Below are 25,010 nucleotides of genomic sequence, written 5' to 3'. Positions count from 1 at the left end.
GGGGGAAGGTGAGGAGGGAAGGGGAGCAGAGTCAGGGAGGAGAGCTATGGAGGAGGGGGCAGGAGAGATGGGAGAGTAGAGGGGAGGACAGGTGGGAGGAGAGGATACGAGGGGAGAACATGGGGGTAGGGAAGGGGTTCAGGAGAAGGGATGAAGAAGAAGGGGACGGGAGAGTGGAAGAAGTGAGTGTGGAGAAGAGGGGAGGAGAGGGCGGGGAAGGGGAGAGGAGAGGAGGGGAGGTAAAGAAAGGAGAGGGTCGAAGATGAGAAGGGGTGCGGTGAGGGGATGAGGAGACAGGGCCAAAATAGAGAGGGGAGAGGGGAGAGAGGAGAGGTGAGCGGGAGAGGGGAGAAAGGAGAGGAGAGGGGAGAGGTGAGGGGGAGATGAGAGAGATATGGGGAAGAGAGAGAAGTGAGGGGGGTGGAGAGGGGACAGGAGAGAGTAGAGAGGAGAGTGTGGACAGGAGAGCAGGGAGAGAGGAGTTGAGAGAGGGAAGGGGAGAGGGTAGAGGAGAGGGGAGAGGGAAGAGGAAACAGTGGTGAGGAGTGAGAGGAGTGAGTAGTGACGAGTAAGCGGAGGGGTAGGAGGAGAGGAGAGAGTGGAGAGGTGAGCGGGAGAGAGGAGAAAAGAGCTGAGTGGAAAGGTGAGAGGACAGAGAAGAGAGGGAAGAGGAGAGAGGAGGGAGCAGAGAGCAGAGGGGGAGAGCGAACAGTGGTGAGGAGTGAGAGGAGAGAGAAGTGAGGAGAGAGAGGAGAGGGGAGAGGAGAGAGGGAAGAGGCAAGAGGGGAGAGAAGAGAGTAGAGACGGAGGAGGAGGGGGATAGGGGATGAGGACAGAGGGGTAAAGAGAGGGGAGAGGAGAGAGAAGAGATGGGGGGAGAAGGGAGAGGAGAGAGTGATGGGGAGTGAAAGGAGAGGAGAGAGGAGAGAGGGAGGAGGAAGGGGAGAAGGGATGATGAGAGATGGGAAGGGGGAGAAGAGAGGAGAGGAGAGAGCAGAGGGGGAGACGGGAGAGTTGACTGGAGGGGAGAGAGAGGGAAAGGGGAGAGGGGGAAGAGAGAGAGGGGAAGAGACAGAAAGAGGGGGAAGAGAGTGAGGGGAGGACAGTGTAGGGGAGGAGAGGGGGTCGAGAGAGGGGATGAGAGAGATGGGGTGGAGAGAGAGTGGGCGAGAGGGAAGGAGAGAGAGGAGGAGTGAGAGGGGAAGGCGAGAGAGTGGGTGGAGTGAGGGGGAGGAAGGAGAGAATGTGGAAAGAGAGGGGAGGTTAGGGGATGATGGAGCGGGGAGGAGAGAGAGGGGAGGGAAGGGTGTGTGAGGAGAGAGGGGGCGGAGCGAGGGGGAGGAGAGAGAGTGGGGACGGAGAGAGGGAGGAGAGAGGGGGAAGTTAGGGGGAAGACGGAGAGGGGAGGAGAGAGAGGGGAGGAGAGAGAGGGGAGGGGAGGGAGTGGGAGGAGAGAAGGGGAGGATGGAGTGGGGAAGAAGAAAGGAGGAGGAGAGAAGGGGCGGAAGAGAGGGGCGGAAGAGAGGGGCGGAAGAGAGAGGTGGAAGACTGAGAGTGGGAGGATGGGGTAGAGAGCAGCAGGGGGAAAGGAGAGTGTTAGAGATGGGGAGGAGGAGAGTGGGAGAGGTGTGGGGGCGAGGAGGAGGAGAGCAGAGGTGGATAATAGCAGGGAGAGAAGAGGAGAGGGGGAGGAGGTGGTCGCGCGGAGAGAGGGAGTAGAAAGCAGGAGGGGGTGGAAGCAGAAAGAGGTGGCGAGGACAGTTCGAGGGGACAGAGCGGTTGGAGGTGAGAGGAGGAATGGTAGTATTGTGAAAAACTGCAGAAACGAACGACTTCCTTACTTTTGCTCCGACTGACCATACTTCGTGAAAATTTCCCAGACCCTCAGTTGAGGATTTTTGCTGCTAGAAGTTACCTCAGAAACCCTGTCAACTCGTAATGTACTGAGCGAATCGCAAAACAGTAAGCATTTAACACGGAACACAAACAAAACTGGCATGCCTAATGCATTTTCAGACACAGAGATGAATGAATGCTAAATTTGAGACAGTCCGAGGGCATGAGTCATAAAGTAATCTCACAACTAACAACAGGGCAATTCCAAAAAACTCTTTCAAACATACTGCAGCCTTAGTGCACCAACACGAGAAGCGACTCAATACATTTTGCTAACTTCCATGGTGCTTATTAGAAATGGAGTTTGTGTTCACCTCAATCTAAAAGGCAGTTTCTGAACATAGTAACAGAACTCAAAAGGTAATTACCTCACCCAACCCCCACTCCGGAAGAGGTGCTAACTGCCCTTGATTGCTTTTTGTTCTCGATGTGAAGAGCTCTCACGCCTGAGTCACCTTCACACGTCTCTGTTTGCTGAGTGAATCACAAAGAAGGAGTTTCACCAGAGCTTCAATTGCCACACTTCTCCACTCGCCCTCTCCGTGAACATTTTCCTGCTCGTCAGTGATTTAAAGAAAATTAAATGGACGAGATGTCATTCGGTAGCCTCTCTGTCGATTCCTCCGTTACAGTTCCAACATGGCTTAGATCTCGGGGCGCACCTTCATACTAGCGACGCTATGACAGCACAGGTCCGGAGGTTCCTCTCAGAGTGTATGTTTTTTTTCATTGCTGTTGCTGATTGAATGAGCCACTAACGTGCGAACTGCTCCAAAACATGATTCAGGACCTCCGGTGCCAACTCTCGCGCGTTGAATAACGACAGACAGCTTCCAAATGAAGTCTTTCAGAGACGACTTTGGGGTACGTTTGACAGACAGACAAGTTCAGAAATTCGTGGTGCGCTGTGACACCAGCGCATCAGCTTCTTCCCTGCCTTTGAACCGGGCCGCCTGCGCAAGGAATGCAAATGCGGTACTGCTTTTCGTGGAAGGATCAGAACGCGGCAACTACACTCTCAAACAGAATGGCATATGATCAGAACCAGGTTGGAGAAAAACTTTATAACGCTTTGCACAGTAATTAAATGGAGTTGCCTTGCATTTCACTACGAGAGCAGATTCGTTCAAGCAAATTCGAAGGCAGGTTTGCAGATGGGAAAGCAAGCAAGGAAGCTCCGTTCTTGTGCATGTGAAAGGCTGCACTTGAAAAAGAAAGCCGTTTCCGCCCAGTTTCGAACTGGGGACTTTTCGCATGTGAGGCGAACGTGATGACCACTACACTACAGAAACCAGCCGAGGCTACCGTACTGCAGCTCAGTGGCATCCAGCACTGAAAGTTGAAGCAATTCTACGTTTCACCTTTGTGTTTCCAATAGCTTGTTATTGTCCAGCGAAATTAACATCTTGAAAACGTAAAAAAAACCACGTGAAATTGATGACAACTTATAGACAAGGATGTCGTCAATGTTTGGACCGTAGGGCGAGGTGGAATAAGCTGGGACGACTTTCCCCGCAGCATAACGGCTGCGACATGATCTTATGGAAGGGTTGTAAACTGAGTATTTATGTGTTTTACCCAAGTTGGGGTGAGTTGAAAAATCGAGAGCATCGGTTTAAGGTGAGTGGGCTGAAATTGACAAAGGACCTGCGGCACATTTCCCACACAGAAGGTTGTGCGTGTTTGGAATGAGCTACCAGAGGAAGTGACGGAGGCGATTACACTCAGAAAATTGCAAAGGTAATCGGATGAGTTTCTGGATAGGATGGGTTTAGCGGGATTGGGGCCAAATGCTGGGGAACGGGACTTGTTTAACTTTGGCTAGGTGGTGAGCATGGACGAGATACACCGAAGTATCTGATTCCACGAGGTGTACCCCAATACCGTCGTGTTGCTTACACCGGCTTTAAAGGATTACTTTTTAGCAGAGCTTGCCGTCGCAGTCTGTGGCACAAACGTTTCATCTGTTCGACTGCTCACGGGAAAGGTAGTTTTGTGAAACACTGCAGAAACGAGCGACTTCCTTACTTTTGCTCCGACTGACCATACTCCGTGAAATTTTCCCAGACCCTCAGTTGAGGATTTCTGCTGCTGGAAGTTACCTCAGAAACCCTGTTAACTCGTAATGTACTGAGCGAATCGCAAAACAGTAAGCATTTAACACGGAACACAAACAAAACTGGCATGCCTAATGCATTTTCAGACACAGAGATGCATGAATGCTAAATGTGAGACAGTCCGAGGGCATGAGTCATAAAGTAATCTCACAACTAACAACAGGGCAATTCCAAACTACTCTTTCAAACATACTGCAGCCTTAGTGCACCAACACTTCCCAGACAATGCTGAAAAGAGAGAAAGAAAGAACATAATAAGAAGGGGCCATAAAAAGTGAATTTCCCCAATCACAGTCTCGATGAGATTCCCTTTCCGTTCCGATGCCTCCAGGACGGAAATAAAGGAAATGGGAGAAATTCAATAACATGTGACATCGAAATTCATTGGATCGATTTCCCCATTGAGCAGAAAACCAAATAACGACGAGTCGAGTCACCACATTACGAGTTAACAGGGTTTCTGAGGTAACTTCCAGCAGCAAAAATCCTCAACTGTGGGTCCGGGGAAATTTCACGGAGTATGGTCAGTCAGAGCAAAAGTAAGGAAGTCGTTCGTTTCTGCAGTGTTTCATCACAACAGCGATGAAATAACAGTCTCCATTCGGTTCCAGTAAACGCTCAAATTGCCTGGAACAGCAGAGCTGTTTGCGATTTTCCGCGTGGCACTGTCCCACACCACAGTTAATTCCCCGGGAAGCAAACGCATTTTACTTTTGTTTTCAACATCAATACAGTGGGGGCGGAAACAGCATTTTAACAAGCTGCAGCATTGGAGTTAAACAGCAGAAATGGCAGTGCCAGGATTCGAACCCGCGCCCCTTTCAAGACTGGAACCTGGATCCAGCGCCTTAGACCGCTCGGCCACACTACCAGCCGACCGCACAGCCCCTTTTCTTGCATTTCCAATTGTGCCCCTGCATAACAACAGGCGCAAAGTCACATGAAAAGGGTTCCATGATCCCTCTCCGACTCGCACAGCTGCTGGGATGTGCCCGGCTACAATGTCAATTTCGCAGCAGATAATGATAGCCCATCAATCCAGACAAAAATCAATGGTAAGCTGAGTCTATCTTCTCGGACTCTTTTCAGCTACAAATGTATCTGTGAGTGCGTGACAATATATGTTCGCTTATGATTTGGTCAAATAACCATGAGCTGCTTGACATTCCTGCAATTTCGATTCTTGCTCTGCTAAATGATTTCACCCATTGCTCGAAACAGGACGACTTTCACGTTTACACGGAACACGAAACACGCCGGACTACAGGGAAAATGCACAAAGCTGAGCAGGCCGTGTTCCAAATCATACCGTGCAGCATTTATTCAGTCACTGTGTCTGTTTTGCAGAATAAGGGTCCCAAAGAAAGTTCTCTACCCTAAAACCGGAAGTCGCATTACATTCCGAGAGCGACAGATCACATTGTGAGGATGCTCTGACCTCGGAGCCTGTTCGAGATGACACTTTCCGTGCCTTTTACCTTAACCGTGCAATTTGCTGCAGAGATGTTCACTCCTGGACATGAGCCACATGGATACCAACTGAGTCGGAAACCTGTGCGGGAATCGACGAGAAGCGACTCAATACATTTTGCTAACTTCCATGGTGCTTATTAGAAATGGAGTTTCTGTTCACCTCAATCTAAAAGGCAGTTTCTGAACATAGTAACAGAACTCAAAAGGTAATTACCTCACCCCACCGCCACTCCGGAAGAGGTGCTAACTGCCCTTGATTGCTTTTTGTTCTCGATGTGAAGAGCTCTCACGCCTGAGTCACCTTCACGTCTCTGTTTGCTGAGTGAATCACAAAGAAGGAGTTTCACCAGAGCTTCAATTGCCACACTTCTCCACTCGCCCTCTCCGTGAACATTTTCCTGCTCGTCAGTGATTTAAAGAAAATTAAATGGATGCGATGTCATTCTGTAGCCTCTCTGTCGATTCCTCCGTTACAGTTCCAACATGGCTTAGATCTCGGGGCGCACCTTAATACTAGCGACGCTATGACAGCACAGGTCCGGAGGTTCCTCTCAGAGTGTATGTTTTTTTTCATTGCTGTTGCTGATTGAATGAGCCACTAACGTGCGAACTGCTCCAAAACATGATTCAGGACCTCCGGTGCCAAATCTCGCGCGTTGAATAACGACAGACAGCTTCCAAATGAAGCCTTTCAGAGACGACTTTGGGGTACGTTTGACAGACAGACAAGTTCAGGAATTCGTGGTGCGCTGTGACACCAGCGCATCAGCTTCTTCCCTGCCTTTGAACCGGGTCGCCTGCGCAAGGAATGCAAATGCGGTACTGCTTTTCGTGGAAGGATCAGAACGCGGCAACTACACTCTCAAACAGAATGGCATATGATCAGAACCAGGTTGGAGAAAAACTTTATAATGCTTTGCACAGTAATTAAATGGAGTTGCCTTGCATTTCACTACGAGAGCAGATTCGTTCAAGCAAATTCGAAGGCAGGTTTGCAGATGGGAAAGCAAGCAAGGAAGCTCCGTTCTTGTGCATGTGAAAAAGAAAGCAGTTTCTGCCCAGTTTCGAACTGGGGACCTTTCGCGTGTTAAGCGAACGTGATGACCACTACACTACAGAAACCAGCCGAGGCTACGGTACTGCAGCTCAGTGGCATCCAGCACTGAAAGTTGAAGCAATTCTACGTTTCACCTTTCTGTTTCCAATAGCTTGTTATCGTCCAGCGAAATTAACATCTTGAAAACGTAAAAAAAAAACCACGTGAAATTGATGACAAAATATAGACAAGGATGTCGTCAATGTTTGGACCGTAGGGCGAGGTGGAATAAGCTGGGACGACTTTCCCCGCAGCATAACGGCTGCGACATGATCTTATGGAAGGGTTGTAAACTGAGTATTTATGTGTTTTACCCAAGTTGGGGTGAGTTGAAAAATCGAGAGCATCGGTTTAAGGTGAGTGGGCTGAAATTGACAAAGGACCTGAGGCACATTTCCCACACAGAAGGTTGTGCGTGTTTGGAATGAGCTACTAGAGGAAGTGGAGGAGGCGATTACTCTCAGAAAATTGCAAAGGTAATCGGATGAGTTTCTGGATAGGATGGGTTTAGCGGGATTGGGGCCAAATGCTGGGGAACGGGACTTGTTTAACTTTGGCTATGTGGTGAGCATGGACGAGATACACCGAAGTATCTGATTCCACGCGGTGTACCCCAATACCGTCGTGTTGCTTACACCGGCTTTAAAGGATGACTTTTTAGCAGAGCTTGCCGTCGCAGTCTGTGGCACAATCGTTTCGTCTGTTCGACTGCTCACGGGAAAGGTAGTATTGTGAAACACTGCAGAAACGAACGACTTCCTTACTTTTGCTCCGACTGACCATACTCCGTGAAATTTTCCCAGACCCTCAGTTGAGGATTTTTGCTGCTGGAAGTTACCTCAGAAACCCTGTTAACTCGTAATGTACTGAGCGAATCGCAAAACAGTAAGCATTTAACACGGAACACAAACAAAACTGGCATGCCTAATGCATTTTCAGACACAGAGATGCATGAATGCTAAATGTGAGACAGTCCGAGGGCATGAGTCATAAAGTAATCTCACAACTAACAACAGGGCAATTCCAAACTACTCTTTCAAACATACTGCAGCCTTAGTGCACCAACACTTCCCAGACAATGCTGAAAAGAGAGAAAGAAAGAACATAATAAGAAGGGGCCATAAAAAGTGAATTTCACCAATCACAGTCTCGATGAGATTCCCTTTCCGTTCCGTTGCCTCCAGGACGGAAATAAAGGAAATGGGAGAAATTCAATAACATGTGACATCCAAATTCATTGGATCGATTTTCCCATTGACCAGAAAACCAAATAACGACGAGTTAACAGGGTTTCTGAGGTAACTTCCAGCAGCAAAAATCCTCAACTGTGGGTCCGGGGAAATTTCACGGAGTATGGTCAGTCGGAGCAAAAGTAAGGAAGTCGTTCGTTTCTGCAGTGTTTCATCACAACAGCGATGAAATAACAGTCTCCATTCGGTTCCAGTAAACGCTCAAATTGCCTGGAACAGCAGAGCTGTTTGCGATTTTCCGCCTGGCACTGTCCCACACCACAGTTAATTCCCCGGGAGGCAAACCCATTTTACTTTTGTTTTCAACATCAATACAGTGGGGGCGGAAACAGCATTTTAACAAGCTGCAGCATTGGAGTTAAACAGCAGAAATGGCAGTGGCGGGATTCGAACCCACGCCCCTTTCAAGACTGGAACCTGGATCCAGCGCCTTAGACCGCTCGGCCACACTACCAGCCGACGGCACGGCCCCTTTTCTTGCATTTCCAATTGTGCCCCTGCATAACAACAGACGCAAAGTCACATGAAAAGGGTTCCATGATCCCTCTCCGACTCGCACAGCTGCTGGGATGTGCCCGGCTGCAATGTCAATGTCGCAGCAGATAATGATAGCCCATCAATCCAGACAAAAATCAATTTTAAGCTGAGTCTATCTTCTCGGACTCTTTTCAGCTACAAATGTATCTGTGAGTGCGTGACAATATATGTTCGCTTATGATTTGGTCAAATAACCATGAGCTGCTTGACATTACTGCAATTTCGATTCTTGCTTTGCTAAATGATTTCACCCATTGCTCGAAAAAGGACGACTTTCACGTTTACACGGAACACGAAACACGCCGGACTACAGGGAAAATGCACAAAGCTGAGCAGGCCGTGTTCCAAATCATACCGTGCAGCATTTATTCAGTCACTGTGTCTGTTTTGCAGAATAAGGGTCCCAAAGAATGTTCTCTACCCTAAAACCGGAAGTCGCATTACATTCCGAGAGCGACAGATCACATTGTGAGGATGCTCTGCCCTCGGAGCCTGTTCGAGATGACACTTTCCGTGCCTTTTACCTTAAACGGGCAATTTGCTGCAGAGATGTTCACTCCTGGACATGAGCCACATGGATACCAAGTGAGTCGGAAACCTGTGCGGGAATCGACGAGAAGCGACTCAATACATTTTGCTAACTTCCATGGTGCTTATTAGAAATGGAGTTTCTGTTCACCTCAATCTAAAAGGCAGTTTCTGAACATAGTAACAGAACTCAAAAGGTAATTACCTCACCCCACCGCCACTCCGGAAGAGGTGCTAACTGCCCTTGATTGCTTTTTGTTCTCGATGTGAAGAGCTCTCACGCCTGAGTCACCTTCACGTCTCTGTTTGCTGAGAGAATCACAAAGAAGGAGTTTCACCAGAGCTTCAATTGCCACACTTCTCCACTCGCCCTCCCCGTGAACATTTTCCTGCTCGTCAGTGATTTAAAGAAAATTAAATGGATGCGATGTCATTCTGTAGCCTCTCTGTCGATTCCTCCGTTTCAGTTCCAACATGGCTTAGATCTCGGGGCGCACCTTAATACTAGCGACGCTATGACAGCACAGGTCCGGAGGTTCCTCTCAGAGTGTATGTTTTTTTTCATTGCTGTTGCTGATTGAATGAGCCACTAACGTGCGAACTGCTCCAAAACATGATTCAGGACCTCCGGTGCCAACTCTCGCGCGTTGAATAACGACAGACAGCTTCCAAATGAAGCCTTTCAGAGACGACTTTGGGGTACGTTTGACAGACAGACAAGTTCAGGAATTCGTGGTGCGCTGTGACACCAGTGCATCAGCTTCTTCCCTGCCTTTGAACCGGGCCGCCTGCGCAAGGAATGCAAATGCGGTACTGCTTTTCGTGGAAGGATCAGAACGCGGCAACTACACTCTCAAACAGAATGGCATATGATCAGAACCAGGTTGGAGAAAAACTTTATAATGCTTTGCACAGTAATTAAATGGAGTTGCCTTGCATTTCACTACGAGAGCAGATTCGTTCAAGCAAATTCGAAGGCAGGTTTGCAGATGGGAAAGCAAGCAAGGAAGCTCCGTTCTTGTGCAAGTGAAAGGCTGCACTTGAAAAAGAAAGCAGTTTCTGCCCAGTTTTGAACTGGGGACCTTTCGCCTGTTACGCGAACGTGATGACCACTACACCACCAGAAACCAGCCGAGGCTACCGTACTGCAGCTCGGTGGCATCCAGCACTGAAAGTTGAAGCAATTCTACGTTTCACCTTTCTGTTTCCAATAGCTTGTTATTGTCCAGCGAAATTAACATCTTGAAAACGTAAAAAAAACCACGTGAAATTGATGACAAAATATAGACAAGGATGTCGTCAATGTTTGGACCGTAGGGCGAGGTGGAATAAGCTGGGACGACTTTCCCCGCAGCATAACGGCTGCGACATGATCTTATGGAAGGGTTGTAAACTGAGTATTTATGTGTTTTACCCAAGTTGGGGTGAGTTGAAAAATCGAGAGCATCGGTTTAAGGTGAGTGGGCTGAAATTGACAAAGGACCTGCGGCACATTTCCCACACAGAAGGTTGTGCGTGTTTGGAATGAGCTACGAGAGGAAGTGGAGGAGGCGATTACACTCAGAAAATTGCAAAGGTAATCGGATGAGTTTCTGGATAGGATGGGTTTAGCGGGATTGGGGCCAAATGCTGGGGAACGGGACTTGTTTAACTTTGGCTAGGTGGTGAGCATGGACGAGATACACCGAAGTATCTGATTCCACGCGGTGTACCCCAATACCGTCGTGTTGCTTACACCGGCTTTAAAGGATTACTTTTTAGCAGAGCTTGCCGTCGCAGTCTGTGGCACAATCGTTTCGTCTGTTCGACTGCTCACGGGAAAGGTAGTATTGTGAAACACTGCAGAAACGAACGACTTCCTTACTTTTGCTCCGACTGACCATACTCCGTGAAATTTTCCCAGACCCTCAGTTGAGGATTTCTGCTGCTGGAAGTTACCTCAGAAACCCTGTTAACTCGTAATGTACTGAGCGAATCGCAAAACAGTAAGCATTTAACACGGAACACAAACAAAACTGGCATGCCTAATGCATTTTCAGACACAGAGATGCATGAATGCTAAATGTGAGACAGTCCGAGGGCATGAGTCATAAAGTAATCTCACAACTAACAACAGGGCAATTCCAAACTACTCTTTCAAACACACTGCAGCCTTAGTGCACCAACACTTACCAGGCAAATCTCAAAAGAGAGAAAAAAAGAATCTAATAAGAATGGGCCATAAAAAGTGTATTTCACCAATCACAGTCTCGATTAGATTACCTTTCCCTTCTGATGTCTCCAGGACGGAAATGAAGGAAATGGTAGAAATTCAATAACATATGACACCGAAATTCATTGGAACGATTTTCCCATTCGCCAGAAAACCAAATAATGACGAGTCCAGCCACTGCAGGACTTTGTTTCACAACAGCGATGAAATGACACTCTCCATTCGGTTCCAGTAAAAACTCACCCTGCCTGGAATATAAAGCAGCAGGAGAGCTGCTTGCGGTTTTCCGTGCGGGAGGTGAGCACTACCATGACAGCACAAACACTTTGAGAAAATCTGCACTCTCCCACACCACAGTTAACTCTCCAGGAATCGTTCCCAATTTGTTAAAATCTCAGCTTGCATGGAACGAAAATCACCTTGAGCCCGCGATTTACCGTGTGGGAGGCGAACACGATCATGATAAGATGGACAACTGACCCCCCTCTCCTCAAGCAAACTCCCGGTTCTGCTTTTTATTTGAACACGCCACAGCCACAGAAACTGCAGTGGGGGGACTCGACCCTCAGCTTCTTTAGTAACTGAGTTCTGAAGCTGGATCCTCCGGCTCCTTGGTTATCCTTCATAAGGCTGATTCGGTTCGAATAGTGAAATTTCCTGTGTCTGATCCGCAGGAGACCCTGCAGGATTTTCAGACAGCGCCATCCTCCCTGTGGCATGTTCGTGCTGGATAACATTCTGTTGTGTCATGTGTCCCGGCTTTGCCAATATCACCGTTGTTTTAATTCCCTCCATCCTGTTGGTTGAACTGTGATTCCAGTCAGAAACACAAATGTGTAACAAAACACCTTAGCTGTGCTGGCTCTCTGCAGAGATAAATGTGCTTCTCTTTTTGAATCATTCTCTTGCCTTCTCCCTGTAACTCTACACATTTTACTTTCAACATGAACATTGAATTAGTTTTTCAACAACTCGATTGAAACTGCGTCTTTGTCAATGTCAGACTCTAACCATTCCCTTTGTGAAAACATTTCTCCTCATGTACATTTTTCTGCTTTTACTAATGTCTTTACAACTCTGCCGAATCGTTCTCGATCCTTTCAGGCGTAGGGAGCATTCCCCCTTCCTTATTCCCTCTACGTAACCCACTCATGTCTTGGAAAGGTTTAACCAGGCCAGCTTTTGGCCTTCTGCTCTCCAAGGAGACCTGTCCCAACTTTCCAAATGACCTTTATTGTTGACATTCCTCGTACACAGCACCATTCTCATCAACCTGTTCCGCGCTGTTTTCAATCATTTCACGTCCCCACTTCCTAAAGTTTCACCCCCAGAACTGTGTGAATATCCAGATGGTGTATTTACTCAGAGTGAATTCTGTGGGTGAACATCCTCTAACACTGGTTTGACTTTCACCACATGTGGTACTGTGCCATGCCCACAACAATGACACTTCTGATCCCAAAACTCAAAGGTATTTCAAAGGGTGCAACTTAATGATTTACATCTTTTTATCAAACAGTTGATAGGACGACCAAGCAACAGTGAAACCAAACAACTAAGGCTCGATGGCGATTTGAAGTCAGACATTCTCCCATGCCAGTATTAACACCAGCTTCTAAGTGAAGATCATGCCCTCGACACTCTTACATTGCCAACACCAAACCAGCTGAGATTCGTTCAGGTCCAAATACATCCCAATTTGTTCTCAGATTTCTAAACATCCAAGTATATAAAGAATATCGCCTTGTCATTCCATCTCCTTGTTCACGGGACAGTGCTGTTTATCCCTTCTGTTTGGACTAAGTTGTCTCCATCGGCAGAGTATTCAGCTATTTCCCTCCACCGACAAGCAGTGTGAGGAGAGGCAAGCGCGGTTACACTCTAAAGCTCGCTCTCATCGGCACGGCCAGTTCCATCAAGTGCTGGGAATCAGCAAGTTTGATTGGGAGCTTCCTGCAAATATCATTTATCTGAGCGAACGATAAAGATGTTGAGCTGGCGGGTAAGACTCAAATCTCTACCCTCAGGTAAATTCATGTGAGGGCATTTTTGTGCAGCCTGTTTGCTGTTCAAAATCCATCTTCACACAGCAATCCTGCAGAAAGGCATTTGTAACTATAACATCGGCTTCTTTGCTGCAATCGGGCAGCAGTGAACATCCGAGCCCCAACTTTCCCAGATAAAGACAATCCTAGTGAAAGTCTCACTCACTGAGAGCCATCCCCACGTCCCTGAGCTGCGGGGCTGCAGACAGGTTAACGCAGAATATAGAGTGAACAATGAAACTTTGTTTCACCATCAGCCACTCTGTCCCAGAGACAGGAAGAGGGACAGCATCAATGTGTGGCGTCACTCACGCGCCGACAGAAGCTGTACAGCCCATCGAATCCATAGCGACTCTCTGCCGCATGTGAATCCCTGTGGTTATTCATAGTTGGTGATGTATGTCTTAATAATGTGGAGCTGTGCCTGGATCGCAATTCTGTCTCCAACAAATTGATCAAATTGTAATTCACAGATTTTCATTTCACAGGGAGAACACTGCTGTGTGAAACGGCGTGGGGAATAACTGCAGGGCGTCATGCGCATAGAGCACTCTACAACTGATGTGTCTCACCTTCATCAGTTTATTCCCAGCTCTGGCAAGAGATTTTGTGAATCAGATCAGAGCACACCGACAGAGAACAGGTAAAGAGCTTCCAGTACTTTACAAGTGTGTTTCCTCATTTGTGTAAATTTCCCGTGTGTATCGGTATGAAATATTCATTTCAGATACATTGAATGAAAGGAAGCAGAAAGTGAAACAACATGTAATGCGTAGAATGGAGAATTATTATGGAGAAACACTGGCGGGTACAGTGCACACAATGAAACATGGAATTGTCAACGAGCAGAGGATGTTTTCAATCCATTAATTTCATGGTTATGAGCCCAAAACGCTCCGACTGGGCCGCTCTGTTAGCGCTGACAATAACAGTTTCACACAGACTTCAGCTTTTTGTCTGGCGTGTGGCATGTACCTCAGAGGATGATTTCAAAAGGTCTTCACTATTATTGTGCGACACTCTGTGGTGCAGATGTGTCCCGGCTGTGTCAATACAACCTGCGACTAACTTGCCACATTCTGTTAATTTAACTGTGATTTCACTCAGAATCACAAAATATGTCACAGTGCAAAGTGAGGCCATGCAGCCCACCTTCGCTGTGCTGGTACCAAACAATAGGGAAGTGTCTGTGTAGTTTGATTGATTGACTTTATTTGATTGTCACGTGTACCTGAGTACAGTGAAAAATTTTGTTTGCGATTGGTAAATGCAGATCATAGTAATCAAGGGCATGCAGATCACAGCATGAGAAAAACAATAATTTGGATAGATTAAGGTTTTCAGGTTACTCCGCACAGGACGTGCACTCGGCAAAATCCACATTAACAGGATCAGCATCATTTGAAGTTAGGGAATCCATTTCTCCTCTAGTAACGGTCTACAAGAAGGTACTGTTGTGTGTCTTTAAGCTTCGGTACCTTAATGTGACCTCGATCCATCACAATTATACCTGAGTCCAAAATGGAGCTGGATGCAAAACTCCAGGGCTCGCATTTACATCACCCACCTGAGGCGATATCACACCCAAAACCAACAAGCCAGAACCGCAGCAGAAGCATGATCCATAAATCAGGTGAGTTTCCTTGTTCTTAATAAAAAAGGTTATTCTGTTGTTTCGGAGTGAAGGCAGCACTGAGTTTTAATAACAGCTCCTTGCCGCTCCGACTCCCGGTTCCCAGGAGGCTGTGCTGGCCAGTTCCCCCACGAGCGGGCTCCCACCATGGGAGCTGGATCAACTCGTCTTCTATTAGCAATCAGTGTCGTGGGAGAGCAATGTGTGTCCGCTCTTCAGTTTCCTATCAACCAGATTAAGGCTTATGGAGCGCGGGAGGGGGTTAGAGGGAGTAGGAGTTATGGAACCTCTGGAAAGCTGAACAAAACGGAGATTGTGCATGCACAGGAACTCATTCTTTTGGGAACCTTGTGCAAATAACGCCATCTGAGACTGATAGAAAAGTGCAGAACTGCTGGGAAAGAGAGAATCTCTCGCAGTCATCGGGAACATGTCTGTGTCCTTCTCGAAGTCACAGCGAGGGCTCTGCTGTCTGACTCAGCATGGGGTGTTACTGCAGCGAGTCCTGTTGCTCAGTTACATTGGAACTGATGTGCATAAGCTTTATCACGTTACCCCCAGTGCAGAGAACAGATTTCACAGCTCACATCATCCCAGAGTGACAGGGAACAGAATAAAGCGATTCAGACCATCATCTGAACACCTCCTGGGGAGAAAACAGATGTGGGAGAGCAAACAGTCTCGACCAGTGCATGTTCCCAGCATTTACAATCTTGGTCTGTGTGACAACAAAAGCAGGAACCAGGAAATGTTTATCTTGTTTCTTAAAACAGGCGTGAAAATTGGCAGAGCATAAATCCGTCTACCTGCTGTTAGTGAAAGGATGAACAGCAGACTACAGTGCACAGAATATGGTCAGCCCTCTGGGTTATGGGCTCATCATGCTCCAACTGGGACCCTCTGCTCACAGGATTTGAACACAAACAAAGAAATGATTCAGTGACAAAATCTGTTGAAACGGGTTTTGTGAGGAATTGAAAGCAATGGAATGAGAAGCCCCCTTGAGAGCGGGATGTAACATTATCTGTGTTTTCCAGACTCGAGGAGAGAGCGCAGTGCTGTTTCCTGGGTCAATATCAGGATAGATAGATTGAATCAGCGTCGAATGTTATTGTCAGGTGTCCTGTCGCTTAGACACACTGCACCTCTTGTACAATGGTACAAAAGCACGGACGTTTTGTGTAGAGGGGACAACTTCAAAATCGTTAATGAGGCAAAATGCACAAATGAGCGAAACAACAAAGCAACCACAGAAACTGGTGTTACTTGACGAGGTAAACCCCTCTCTAATGTCAATCAGCAAAACAGAAAGGATTCACGCCGTGCTGTATTCTGTTAAAATTCAAGAGGCAGACAACGATCCCAAAAATCACCATTTAAAGTTAAAAATAACAACGTTATTGTTTTTTTTAACATTTGACAGAGAATAATCAACTTATAACTACTTTTAACTCATTTTCTCTCAACCGCTCTTTAACCTTCTGCTCTACAATACCTTCCCCAACCCCGAGCCCATTAACATTTTATGAAAAAATCAATTTTAAAAATCAGCTAGTTGTCGAATCTTCTCTTTGTATCTTCCTCTGTAGATTTTTTATCCAGGTCGGTGTTAATGTTTTTTTTTCTATGCAATCTATTTCTCCAGATAGGCACCTCTTGGAGATTTTAATAGCATTCTCCATCTCTTGGTATTTTAGCTGCTCTCTTTGGTGCTCTTTGCCGCTCTGGATAACTGTTCAAAATGTCCGATATTTGTCCCACAAAACGCCGGATCGTTTCATTGGTTTTAACATTGTAAAAATATCAAATTCAAACTTGATTGGGGCATAATTTAAACTGATTGGCCGAATTCGATTTTTTTTTGTATCCATGTATCGGAATTGATTATTCAGAAAGAAAAAAATCATTTTAGAAGATGATCCCAGAATAGTTGAAAAACCCCGTGCAGGCACACAAGGAGCGAATTTAACAGGGACAGGGATTCTGGGTTTCCTGGATGGGGAGGCAAAGGTGACACACTCACGAATTGTTTAGCGTTCATCAGAAAGGAATTGCATAACACCTGCAACTGAACATGTTAAGTGTAAGAAGAGCTGGTGATGTGGAAAGGTGTAGCAGCTGGTTCGACGTGAACTACTACAAATTGTTAATGCACTGAGCTGTTTGTTTTAGCTTTGCATTAAATGGGAGCCGGTTAGCTCAGTCCGTTGCTAACTGGTTTATGGGATAGAGTGAGACTAACAACATGGGATTAATTGTCGCACTGTCTCAGGTTGCCATAAGGATCATCAACTCCTCCGCTCACGTGATCTGTAATACAATGTGATTCTAGTGAGTAGGAATGGACCTGTCAATGTGAAACATCATTATCATTGCCATCTGTTGCCTTGAACATTTGTTCACAATGACCAGGAACGGGACTGAGTCCATTTAATTCTCACTGATCTCTGTCCGAAAAATCCAGCGACAAGAATCATCCTTATTCCTGTTGGAACCCTCTGTTCCACACAGCAGCAAAACTATTTGTCATGACTTTACCAGATACGCTGACAACATTCAATCTACCCAAAGAGATAAATCTAATTCCTTTCGAATGGTTGAATGAGCTGTGTGAGTTTGCAGCAAACAGGATGATATGAAACAAGTTGAACAGCCTTTTCAAGAATGTAATCCAGTGCAGTGTCAGAGATTTGAAAAAGGTCATCAAGCTAAAATATCACCTCTGTTTCTCGATCCACAGATGGATAATCACCTGGTGAATATGTGCAGGTTTACGGTTAATAATTGACACCCTTCCCAAAGACAGAAAAATCCCACAAATCAGTAACTGGCGTTTTCGAATAGATTCTGCTTTATTTGACATTACTCTTCAACTAAACTTCAGTCTGATGTTCCAATAATTCCTGATCAACGTCAGGAAAAGCAGCTTTCGATAAGGATTGAAATTACAACTGCGGCATTTTAACACACTGTTCAGTACCAAGCGCTGATCAGTTGCTCCACTGGAGCCCACCGGCAGCAAGCCCACAAAGTGCCCTACTCGTACCTCTGGGACCTTCGACCCGCCTGTTCTACTTTTGCTGCAGTTCTGGAATTAATGCTAAGGCAGAAGAGGAGGAACTGATATGGACCTGTGACTTTTCGAGCATCAGGTTCAGGAACCGGGACACAGAAAAATGGGATTTAAAACTGGGTTTCTGTGGCTCGCTGCGTTGTTTACAATGTGACATTATCGATGTCGCAGGGCTTCTCATTGGGTCGGCTTCAATTTAGCACAGAATTCGATTCATCGACACTTCCCGAACTTCCTTCTGCAAGTTCCTACCGACAACATGAAACATACTGCACTCATCACCAAACTTCACCATGGCGACATCCAAGGACATGTTGCACAGTTTTCGTGAATATTGAAGATATAAGAATGTTATAGAAGAGTAAATTAAATTTCAGTTTACATTTTAAAGTGATAAGAATCCAGGGTAAGGTACTGAATGTCCCAAATTCATGTTTATTACGGCGGCCAGAACTCTAGCCAGGCAAAGGGGAAATCTGTCCCTGAATCCCCAATGCCTACACGGCCGTTTGCTCCATGTGCCCAGTTGGAAACCTGTGTGAAGGAGCATGCAGTCTGACAGAGCGCCTGGGAGAACCCTCCACTGTCTGATCTAAAGCTGCAACAGGAGCTGTGCATTCCAGCTGTGAGTAGTGGGATAAAGGGGAGGTCCTTGGTATTCCGTGGTGTAGATTCACAGGGTTCTCATGATGTTATTGTTTAAAACCCTCTGTCAGAAACAGCACAGACAGAGAGGAAGAGGAGGGGGCCATTACACCCGCCAGAGCTTCCCCGCCATTTGATATCCTTATGGCTGACCGAACACGTCAATGTCTTTTCCCAGCCCATCCACAACAACCTGTCGCCCAAAGGGAAAAAGACACTGAATAAACTGAAAACCTCTGTGTAACTGTGGGAGGGAAATGTGTTTAGAGACAGTGGGCTTCTGCAGTGGGGGTTTTATGAAAGAACAGCCGATTCTGGGCTGATCATATTTCAAATGATACGATTCCTTCAAAACTCACCACCCAGAAAGTGAGGAAACTTCTCTGGTCAGGAGCAGGGACGAGAATTCCAGACAATGGGAACTGATGATGAGTCAGTGGAACAATCATTGATTCAGCTGAAATCCGAACTAAACTCCGATTCTGGTGGGACTCAAGCCCACAAACTTTGAATCGCAATCTTAACAATGCAGTAGATGTCCAACACGTCTCTCATTGTGCCACAGAGCTGCGCTAGCCTCCATTTTACTGCACCCAAAGTTATGGTGTTCAAGTTTTTCATCAAACATCTGTTTATCCTCGCCTCACTTTCCAGTAACTAGTCCTTATCCGTGCATGCTCTAGCTCCTAAAGTGTACGGCCGAATACTCCTGAAGACACCACACGTTCAAAGAGTGAGGTCTACACAAACAACACTCTCAGGATGTAAACATTCTTCCTAAATCTTCTCTGAATATCCCCTCTCTAGCATTTCATCTATAGCCCTGGTTATTGACCCTTCCCATAAGAAGTTTCTTCCTGTCACACATATCTATCCCCTTTCTGTGCACGTTAGTAAATTCCTCTCTCAGCTTTCTCCGCTCTCAGATAAAGAGCCCCAGTCGAGCTTTGCAGTGGTGAGAGTGGAGTGCTTTAAAAGCACAGCAGGTCAGGCAGCATCCGAGGAGCAGGAGAATCGATGTTTCGGTCATAAGCCCTTCATCAGGAATGAAGATTTTGAGTCGAGATTGAGGGAGATGAATGGGGTTATTGGTCAGGTGATGGGAAAGTGGATGAATGTGAGGGAGAATGTGATAATTCAGAGGAGGGATTGATGGACGTGTCCAGAGAGCAGTGGCTAATTGGGACTGGGATAATGATGGGGAGGCGAAATGAGGAAGCTGTTGAAGTACAGATTTATCCCGTCTGGTTGCAGGCTCCTAAGGTGAAATATGAGACGTTCTTCGTCCAGGCATCGGCTGGTAATGAAATAGCGGTGGCTTGTACCTGAAACATGGATTCTTCTGCTCCTCAGATCCTGTCTTATGTGCTGTGATTTTGCAGCACTACACTATCGACTCTGAGCTCCAGCACCTGCAGTCCTCACTTTCCCTTATCTTTGCAGGAGGAATGGTCGAGCTCAGGCACCACCTTGGTAAATCTCCTCTGACCACCCTCCCGTGCAAACACACGTTTCCTGAAGGCTGTCAATCAGAACAGAACAAAATTATCTAAAGAAAAGCAGAAATATCTGAACAAAATCAGCAGGTTTAGTGCATCTGGGAGAGATTTCCGAGCCAAACCATCCACCTTTGGAACGAATGATATGTGTAGGTGGTGAAGTAACGTGAAAGAAGGTGTACAGTATCTAAAATAATTGAACTCGATACTGGGTATTGAAGATTGCACAGTCTCTCAGCAGGAAATGACGTGCCGCTCTTTCAACTCGCGCTGTGCAATGCGAGAGCTCTGCAGGAGACCAAACTGAAATGGAGACATGGAAACACAGTGGGGTGATGTAGTGACAGGAACCTGGAAGCTCATGGTCTTTTATTGCTTGCAGATAGAACGTAGGTGTACACACGTTTGTCATCCGCTCTGTTTTTCTCTCCCCAGTCTGGACGAGATCACATTGTGAGCTGGAAAATCTGTTTGCTAAATTGAGTGATGGGCAGATAAATCAATGAGCCTTACACAGTGAGGAGAGACATCATAAACGATCAGCATTACACCTTCTTGGATTTCGTGGAATGTGCCATATGGGGAATTGCTGGAGGTCAAGAAGGATTGGACGATGGCGTACACAGCGAAAGTTTCCTGCATAGCGCCGGTATTCAGTGGTAGGGGCTAGTGGGAAAGGGCAGAATGTATATCTTCCTGAGCTACCTGCTCTAAAAAAACAGCTCACTACAGAGCAAAAGTATTTAATGATTTTCATTCCAACACTGACACGCGGTACAGCTTGCAGAAGTCACGTGTTTGCACTATCACTGTCACTCTGTCTCCGCGGGAGCAGTAGTACTCCCCCACGTTGATTAAAACAGAATAGTTCTTCCTGTGAAATGTCCCTTCAAGAATGGAAGGACAGCTATTAATAACAATCACTGAACTGTCCAAACTCCATTTCAAATAACTTGACCCATAGCCTTGTTTGTCTTGGCATCCCAAATTCCAATCGGAATATTTTGGAAGGTTATGGGGATTTCTGCCTCTCCGAGTCTTGCAGACACTGGATTCCAGATTTCAACCACCCACTGTTTGAAAACGGTTTTCTACGTCACTCTAATCTTGCCGCCCCTGACCTTGAATCGATGGCCAACCGTGATCGAAGCCTCCATCAAAGTGTAACATGTATTTCAGTCTACTCTATCCATATCCCTCAGTTGTTTTTTACATCTTAATCATGTCCCCCACAATCTCCTCTGCTCAAAGAAAAACAACTCTACTTTGTCGAATCTCACTTTTTCAGCCCAGACAAGAACTTACCAAATCTCTCCTGCATCGTTTCCAGTGCTATCACATCCCTGCTCTAATATAAATGGCATAACTACAGACATTGATCTCGCTTGAGCCGAATGAACAAGTGAAATAAATGATGTGCATTTCGACAAAAAACTGGTGTTTTTTTTTGAATAAAGCTTATTTTCCTCAATGTTGCCCTGTGCACTTTTCCTGAGCCTGATGTTTCAATAATCACTGGTTCATTTCAGTGAAAGCAGCTGCATGAGGATTGATCTCACACCCGGGGTATCCGAATGGATCAACTGTTTTGAAGGTCCCGATGGTGAGACTTGGGCATGGTCACCCAGCAACAGTGAGCGCAACAACACCAACTGAACCGGGTCAATGTGAAAATGATTGTAAGGGAAATGGGAGGGGGAACGTAAAAGACCTAAGTGATTGCGGGAGGGAGGAAAGACTCTGAGAAGGGTTGAGTCTAAATCCTGATATATGACTCACAGAGATGTGTGTGTGTGTGTGAGAGGGGTTTGTTGGCAAAGTAATCATAATGTCTGAGAATGTTTTCAAGTAAAATAAACTAATTTCTTTGTGTGCTTCCTCTGCATGAGTCACAAGGAATAAAATGCAGTGACTCGGATTCATACGAGCTTACTGCGGCCACAATGCAGAACATTTTATCATTGAAACATCACTGAGTCATGCAGAGACACGCGTTTAAAAACAACAATAATTACAGTGACAGAATATATGTTAGGAAGAGAAGCAGATGCACAACAATAATATTAGGCGAGGGACAGGAGGTATGTGGGAATTCAGAATTGGCTGAATTTTAAATTCGATATCCTCAGACGCTGTGGTGGTTCCATCAGACTGCATGTTGAAGACTGAGTTTGATGGATTTCGAGAAACAGAAAGTTTCAGGGAATAGTGCGAGATATTGGTGCAATGTATGTTTCAATAACAATGAGCTTTAAAACTTTTGCTTCACGAGCATACCCACACATGGAGGTACCATTGCTGCAGTCAGTAACATAACCCCTGTTCCGAGAACCAGAATCAGGCAAACTTTGTGGCAGGTCCGCTAATATCAATCCTGAGGTGGGGGAGGAAATGAGCACGTGAAGCTATTCTGTGGCACCAGTGACACGGTTGGTAAAGGTGTGGTCATTGAGTCATAAAGATGTACAGCATGGAAACAGACTCTTTGGTCCGACCTGTCAATGCCGACCAAATATCCCTACCCAGTCTAGTCCCACCTGCCAGCACCCAGCCGATATCCCTCCAAACCATTCCTATTCCTATACTCATCCTAATGCCTTTGAAATGTTGCAATTGTACCAGCCTCCACCACTTCCTCTGGCAGCTTATTCCACAGACGCACAACCCTCTGGATATATAAGTTACCCCTTAGGTCTGTTTTATATCTTTCACTTCTCAACCTAAATCTATGCCCTCTAGTTCTGGACTCCCCGACACCAGTGAAACGACATTGTCTATTTATTCAAGCGTGTGAAATGCTGAGGATGGGAGTGCTTCTGGTCAAAGGCGAGGTGGAAGGGCATCTTGGTCTCAAGTTATTATATTATTAAGGTTCAGCAGCAGCATTAACCAGCACTGAGGATTGGCTCAGAGGAAGCTTACTGAAGCCTTAAGTGAGAGGCTGATGTATTGAAAGCATTCTAAGAGATTTCCTCAACAAAGTGGAAGTTTGTTACTTTGACAGTAAGAACTGATTTTGCTCACATCGTCTCCACATCATTCTCTTGCTCCAGTAAACGCTCCAATCCATTGTACATTGCTTCCAGGAACGCGTAGTATTCTCTCTCAGTCTGGGATAATCTAAATTGACAATGTCATTCTTTGAATGGAGAAGTGCAGCAGGGAGTTGTTAGTGCAGCGGCGATATATTGGGCGAGTAAACTTTGAAGACTGGAACGTGGCAGCTGCTGTTATTTAAATTCGATGAAAAAAATCTGGAAAATAAACCCAATCTCAGAAACAGAGACAATAACATTACATTGCTGAAAACTCATTCATTCATGTCCCTTCGAAAGGGAAGTCTCCGACCATAACGAGTCCTGTCAACATGTGACTCAAGACCCACAACAATGTTGTTCACCCATAAATTCTCCCTGACTAAGTTCAAGGCGAATTAAGAATGAAGAACTAATGGTCTTCAGACCAATGATAACAACCTTTCGTGCGAAAATAAGGAAGCACAAAAATATATGGACAACGGGGAAATGGGATTCGTGCCTGTGTGGACTCGAATTCAACTGTTTATCAAACTAAGTAGACAAAAGGATACCCGCAACGCCAAGAAGTCAGGGCCATGGGGTGACTGCAGGAATGGATTCAATTACCCACTGAGGTGTAAACTCACTTTCTCAGTCCCAATGCGCACAGGTCACTCACCACACCCATATGTGGGAAGTGATCACTCTGGAGAACAACTGACAGAGTGAACAGCAAGTTTGCAAATAACAGCAGGAGGCCGATTCTGCTGTTATCACAGCTGTTAACCCCAACCAGCAATGAACCATGTTTGGATGCGTGTTTCCAGTGGAGTTCCACTGTTTTTTTGATGTAGACCAATGATTTAGACTTAGTTGTAGGAGCCATGATTCAGAGATTTACTGATGATTTAACAATTGGTCGTGTCGTTGACTATGACGAGGAATGACAGAGACTGCAGGGATGGATCAATAAGATGGAAAGGAAAAATGGCGAATTGCATTGAATTCAGGCCAATGAGTGTTAACGAAATTGGGGAGAATAAACAACAGCAATGAGTATTCTGTGTGGTGTAGACAGACAACGAGATCTTGGAGTGGACATTCATGATCGCTGAAGGTCAATGGGCAGGGGAATTAGTTGGACGGACGTGCGTATTGTAGCTGCTGGAGATCAGAGTCAAGATGAGAGTGGTGCTGAAGAAGCACAGCAGGTCAGTCTGCATCCGAGTCGCAGAAAACAAATGGCATTTTGGGCAAAAGGCCTTCATCAGGAATAAGGCTGGGAGCCTCGAGGTTGGGGAGATAAATGGGTGGGGTGGGGTTTGGGAGAATTTAGCTGAGACAGCAATAGGTGGATGGAGGTGGAGATAAGAGTGTTAGTTCGGAGAAGAGGTTTCAGTGGATCGGTGCGAAGGAAGATGGACAGGTGGGACAGGTCAGTAGGACGGTGCCAACTGGAAGGTTGGAACTCGGGTAAGGTGGGAGGTGAGGAGAAATGAGGAAACTGGTGAAATCCACATTGATGCCATGGGGTTAACTGTCATGAGGCAGAAGATGAGACGTTCTTCCTCTAGGCGTCGGGTGGTGAGGGAGTGGCGGTGGAGGAGGCCCAAGACCTGCATGTCCTCGGGAGGGTGGCGGAGGGGGGAGGACAAGTGTTCGGTCACTGGGCGTTGGGGTTGATTGTTGCCGGTGTCCTGGAGATGTTCTCTGAAGTGCTCTGTGAGAAGGTGTCTGGTGGCCCCACTGTAGAGGAAACTGCATCGGGTGCAACGGATGCAATAACTGGCATGTGTGGAAGTGCAGGTGAATCTTTCATGGATGCGGAAGCTTCTTTGGGCAGAGGGCAGAGGTGGGGTTGTGGGGGAGCAGGTTTTACAATTCTTGTGGTGGCAGAGGAAGGTGCTGGGAGGGGAGCGTAGGTCATTGGAGGGCGTGGACTTGACTAGGTATTCATGGAGGGAATGGTCTTTGCGGAAAGCGGATAGG

The 25,010-nt window shown here is 46.3% G+C and overlaps 2 non-coding genes across 2 annotated transcripts; both read right to left on the bottom strand.

Moving 5' to 3' along the window:
• Nucleotides 1-3,115: 3,115 nt before the first annotated feature.
• Nucleotides 3,116-3,188, bottom strand: trnav-cac (transfer RNA valine (anticodon CAC)). The gene has a single exon. It is a non-coding gene; the product is annotated as a tRNA-Val (tRNA).
• A 5,016-nt stretch (nucleotides 3,189-8,204) lies between these two features.
• trnal-cag (transfer RNA leucine (anticodon CAG)) lies at nucleotides 8,205-8,286 on the bottom strand. The gene has a single exon. It is a non-coding gene; the product is annotated as a tRNA-Leu (tRNA).
• Nucleotides 8,287-25,010: the final 16,724 nt, after the last annotated feature.

The sequence above is a fragment of the Chiloscyllium punctatum genome, unplaced genomic scaffold, assembly GCF_047496795.1.
Source record: "Chiloscyllium punctatum isolate Juve2018m unplaced genomic scaffold, sChiPun1.3 scaffold_229, whole genome shotgun sequence".
Classification (NCBI taxonomy): domain Eukaryota; kingdom Metazoa; phylum Chordata; class Chondrichthyes; order Orectolobiformes; family Hemiscylliidae; genus Chiloscyllium; species Chiloscyllium punctatum.
This window is presented reverse-complemented; position numbering and strand designations above follow the sequence as displayed.